The sequence below is a fragment of the Mandrillus leucophaeus genome, unplaced genomic scaffold (genome assembly GCF_000951045.1).
Source record: "Mandrillus leucophaeus isolate KB7577 unplaced genomic scaffold, Mleu.le_1.0 Scaffold1146, whole genome shotgun sequence".
Classification (NCBI taxonomy): Eukaryota; Metazoa; Chordata; class Mammalia; order Primates; family Cercopithecidae; genus Mandrillus; species Mandrillus leucophaeus.
In genome coordinates, this window is record NW_012099721.1 from 569564 (window position 1) to 574980 (window position 5417).

Below are 5417 nucleotides of genomic sequence, written 5' to 3' on the forward strand. Positions count from 1 at the left end.
AAAAAAAATACAAAAAGTTAGCCGGGCGTGGTGGTGCATGCCTGTAATCCCAGCTACTGGGGAGGCTGAGGCAGCAGAATTGCTTGAACCTGGGAGGTGGAGGTTGCAGTGAGTGGAGATGGCACCACTGCACTCCAACCTGGGCAAGAAGAGCAAAACTCCATCTCAAATAATAGTAATAATAATAATAAAATAATAAATAAACAGCATTACTGTGGCTGGCCACACAGGAACCTGGAAGAGTCTACAGCATTGTGAGGTGTTCATTATCTATGGGCAGAAGAAATACATGTGATCTTTCTTTTCTTCTTACATTATTCCACATTTCCTGAATTTTTGCAAATCATATAAATAACTTAGAAACCACAATAAACAAAGTTATTGTTGTGCATCTGCAGGTGTCACCTAAATGTTATAAGCCCTAAGATTACCCATAAGGGTAACTGAGAGTACTGAGAGGCTTAAATATCATCAAATTCATAAATACATCAAACAATGTATTTATGAATGGATGTATTTCCAAAACAGCCTCCCTCACCTTTTCTAGAACTAAGATTTTTTATCTATAAAGACTTACTTCTCCATTGCCTTCAATTAGACCAACCTGCAGAAAAGAATAATAATCATAAGTACAATATCTAGAAGAATTGCAAGGCAGAAGTTAGCAAAATCATCCTTGTCAAACATTTCTATAAAATATCAGAAGCAGATACATGACTGACATGCAAACTCCACCAACAACCAGAAGAACGCCTAAGTCTTTGGAGCAATGCTGAAACTGTGGTTACTTCCAGTTACCAAAATGCCACAGTCTCCCAGAAAATAGTGGAGAATCCATTAAACATCAAGAAAGTTTTCATAACAGAGGAAAATTTTCAAAAATAGAATGTTAAATGAAAAGTACCATAGGTTTATAATATAGAATATGAACACATAGGCAAGCATCCTAAGAAGGAATCTTAGAGGAACTGTCAGCCTTATCTGGCATCTCCAGAAATGCCAGTCAAGACCTTCCATTATCTCCCTATTCTAAGGGAAATGTCAGTTCCCAGGGGCAGGGCTCTTCCACGCATCCACAACCCAAGAGGAAGCCTCAGAGGCACAGGCTTTGGGAACACCAGGTGGCAGCTTCAACCCAGGAGTATACTTGAGTGCAGTGCACTTGAACACTCCAGGTCAACTGTGGAAGGCCCCTTAGCTCAGGCAGTGGGATCGGAGACAGGAATGGGTTTATTGACTTCATAGAGTATAAAACAAACAATTCCAATACACCCAAATGCACTCTTTCATAAAATAAACTAAAGTAACAAATTCTGACCCCATGATGAGACCCCAGATAAACGTTAGGGGTCACCAGCGGTGAAAGGAACTGGCAACAAGTCAGGTGGCCAAGACTGAGCCTGAGAAGGCCACTGAGCAGTTTTCTGGACTTCCTGAAAACTCCACGTTCCTATAAAATATGAGAAAAACCAGAGTTGCCCGTGAGCTCCTATCGCAGGATCACACCCAGTTTGGGCTAGAAAGACCCCCATGAGGGATCCGCCACAGCGAAACCAGTTTAACTGCCCTTTACTGAGCCTCTCTGTGCTCCAGGCACTGCCCCATCCCTCCCACCAGACCTGATGGGAAGCGGGTTAAGGTGGTTTCATGTTGACCATGTGTCCACCGGCTACGCAGACCAACGGCAAGTTGGCACACCAGGTCAGGCACCTGCATGGGTGCCCAAAAGTTTCAAGATCTGACCTTGGAGAGACCAGGTCCAGGAGGCTGCCGGGAAGTCTCCATCACACTGGCCTCAGTCGAGTCACGGGAATGCAGGCTCTGCCATGCCCAGGAGCCTGAGACGCAACTTCAAGGACAACCGGAGCCAGTACACTTGGCCTCACATGGAAGGTGCCTCCTGATCACCAGTATACTTGACATAGCACCAGCACACAGAGATTAGGTGAGAGTGGGCTCTGGTGCAAAGGTAACAGTGCTGGGGACCTGCAAGCCAGACACTGACCAGAGGTGGATGCAGCCTGCTGGATAAGGGCAGCGGGAAAAGCTGGAGGGAAAGGCCACAAGGTTAAGAGCAGGCAGTAAGACCAGGTGAGTGAGACCTGGTGGGTGAAGCTAGATGGATAGAGCACCAGGTTAAGGTGAGGTGGTTAAAGCAAAGTGGGCAAGGTCAGGAGAGTAAGACTGGGTGAGTATGACCAAGGGGCTGATAAGGCTAAGTAGGAACTCTAGGTTAAGGCAACGTGGCATGGCCAAAAGCTAATGCCAGGTAAGGCCAAATCACTAAGGCCAAGAGATCAAAGCCAGGTGGATAATACCAGGTGGGTAAGCACAGTGGGTAAGACCATGAGGTTAAGACCAGGTGAGTAACACCAGAAGGTTAATAGAAACAGGCTGGTAAGGCAAGGAGGTTAAGGCCTGGTGAGTAAGAACAGGTAGGTAAGACCAGGGGGGTAAGACCAGGGGGACAAGGTCAGGAAGCTATGGCCAGATTGGTAAAACCAGAAGCTTAAGGCCAGTAGTTGGGTAAGGACCAGCAGGTACAACCACAAGTGGAAAGCTAAGTCTGAAGGCCAGATGTAAAGGTCAGGTGTGTAAAGTATGATGAATAAGACCAGGTAAGTAAACTAGGAGGATAATGTAAGTCGGTGAAGCCATGCGCATATGGCCAGTAGGGAAAGCCCGATCTGTGTAGTGAGAGTCAGAGATCACACTTTAGAGCCAGAAGGTTGGGCTCAGATTTTAGTTTCACCCTTTCCTAGATGACGATTTGAGCAAGTAGAGTAGCTTCTCAGAGGTTCTTTGTCCATCACATAGTGATAAGGCCGGGTGCGGTGGCTTATACCTGTAATCTCAGTGCTTTGGGAGGCCAAGGTGAGCAGATCATTTGAGCCCAAAAGTTGAGACCAACCTGAGCAACATAGTAAAACTTCATCTCTAACAACAGCAGCAACCCCACAGCGATAATGTGTCCAGAATTGGTGGGTTCTCGGTCTCGCTGACTTGAAGAATGAAGCTGCCGACCCTCGTGGTGAGTGTTACAGTTCTTAAAGATGGTGTGTCCGTAGTTTGTTCCTTCAGATGTTCAGATGTGTCCGCAGTTTTTTCCTTCTGGTGGGTTAGTGGTCTCGCTGACTTCAGGAGTGAAGCTGCAGACCTTAGCGGTGAGTGCTACAGCTCTTAAAGACGGCGCATCTGGAGTTGTTCATTCCTCCCGGTGGGTTCGTGGTCTTGCTGGCTTCAGGAGTGGAGCTACAGATTATTGCGATGATTGTTACAGCTCATAAAAGTGGCATGGACCCAAAGAGTGACCAGCAGCAAAATTTATTATGAAAAGAGAAAAAACGAACCTTGCACAACATAGAAGAGGACCCCCACCGGGTTGCCGTTGCCTGGCTCGGACAACCTGCGTTTATTCCCTTATCTGACCCCACCCACATCCTGGTGATTGGTCCATTTTGCAGAGAGCTGATTGGTCTATTTTACAGAGCGCTAATTGGCCCATTTTGACAGAGTGCTGACTGGTGCATTTACAATCCTTCAGCTAGACATAGAGTGCTAGATAGAAAAGTTCTCCAAGTCCCCACTAGGTTAGTTAGATACAGGGTACTGATTGGTGTATTTACAAACCTTGAGCTAGACACAGGGTGCTGATTGGTGTATTTACAATCCCTTAGCGAGACATAAAAGTTCTCCAACTCCCTACTAGATTCTAGAGCCCAGCTGGCTTCACCTAGTGCATCCCGCGCCAGGGCTGCAAGTGGAGCTACCTGCCAGTCCTGCGCCATGCACCCACACACTTCAGCCCCTGGGCAGTCGATCAGGCTGGGTGCCAGCACAGGGGGCAGTGCTCCTCGGGGAGGCTCAGGCATGGTGGGCTGCAGGTTGAGAGCCCTGCCCTGCTGGGAGGCAGCTGAGACCCAGCAAGAATTTGAGCACAGAGCTGGCAGGCCAGCACTGCTGGGCGACCCAGTGCACCCTCTGCAGCTGCTGGCCGGGGTGCTAAGCCCCTCACTGCCCAGGGCCAGCAGCGGCTGCCGGCCACTCCGAGTGCAGGGCCTGCCAAGCCTGCGCCCACCTGGAACTCATGCTGGCCTGCCAGTGCCCCCCACAGCCCCGGTTCTTGCCCACACCTCCTCCCTCTGGGCCTCGCCCAGCCCAGAGAGGGGCTCCCACAGTGCTGTGGCAGGCTGCAGGGCTCCTCAAGCACCGCCAGAGTGGATGCCGAGGCCGAGGAGGCACCAAGAGTGAGGGCTGCTAGCATGTTGTCACCTCTCAATAAGAGGGTTTGTTAGGGAAATATGTTATTAGGAGAGGCAGTTAAACCGCTAGCTTAGTTGTGTAAATGCTGAGTCAATTCCAGATTGGAGAATGATTTAGGCAAAGATGGTGAGGAGATTAGAAAGCTCTTAGGCAATGGTTGTTGATGGTAAGTAAGCTCTTGTCCCAGTTTGAAACATGAAGCACTGTGAAACTATGAGAGGGCAGAAAAATAAGACTTTGGAAAAATGGAGGTGAGGGGCTAGAAGCCTCAATGAAGTAGTAAAACAGGGTCTGGAAGGTGGGGCTGGTAGCAAAAGAAAAGAAGATGTGTGATTCCAGATGAGGATTCCCTAGGTCGAAGTTGCAGTTACCACTCAAGCAATCTAACCCTTCTAATTGTCATCATTTTATATCTTGATACTGTATATTTTGAATTGATACAACTTTTTAATTTAAAAAGTTTTCTTAAAGGAAACTGATATTAATGATTCACTTTTAAAATTATGACATTTGCCAGGTGCAGTGGCTCACACCTGTAATCCTAGCACTTTGGGAGACAGAGGCAGCAGGATGGCTTCATACCAAGATTCAGGAATAGCCTGGGCCCTCTAGCAAGACCTCCATCTCTACAAAAAATAAAAATTAGCCTGGTGTGGTGGTGTGTACCTGTAGCCAGCTACTTGGAAGGCTGAGGCAGGAGGATCTCTTGGGCCCAGGAGTTTAAGGCTGCGGTGAGCTATGATTGCACCACTGCACTCCAGCCTGGGCAACAGAGTGAGACCATGTCTCAAAAACTTAACAACATAAAATAGTTATATTGAAGTGTATCCAGAGAAACCAGTGGAATTTAAATTACTTTTGGTTGAAATGGATTCTGAGGAAATTATATGGACAGAAAACTGAGATAATGTAAGTTGTATCTTGAATAAGAACTCTGATTTTGGCCGGGTATGGTCACTTACACCTGTAATCTCAGAACTTTGGGAGGCTGAGGCGGGAGGATCACTTGAGCCCAGGAGTTCAAGACCAGCCTGGGCAATATAGAGAGACCCCCATCTCTAAAAAAATTTTTAAATAAATAAATAAACTCTGATTTGTGGGGTGGGGTGGGTAGAGCTGGGGACAGAGGAGTAAAAAACATAATTGTCCCATCA

The 5417-nt window shown here is 47.4% G+C and overlaps 2 long non-coding RNA genes across 2 annotated transcripts in view; one reads left to right on the forward strand and one right to left on the reverse strand.

Annotated features, from left to right (window-relative positions):
• LOC105552081 overlaps nt 1-604 on the reverse strand; it is a 107233-nt gene extending 106629 nt beyond the window's left edge. Inside the window, exon 1 of the long non-coding RNA XR_001007942.1 lies at nt 539-604. This is a non-coding gene — a long non-coding RNA (uncharacterized LOC105552081). The remainder of the gene's footprint in view (nt 1-538) is intronic.
• A 1063-nt stretch (nt 605-1667) lies between these two features.
• LOC105552086 overlaps nt 1668-5417 on the forward strand; it is a 6268-nt gene continuing 2518 nt past the window's right edge. The window contains exon 1 of the long non-coding RNA XR_001007943.1: nt 1668-1945. This is a non-coding gene — a long non-coding RNA (uncharacterized LOC105552086). The remainder of the gene's footprint in view (nt 1946-5417) is intronic.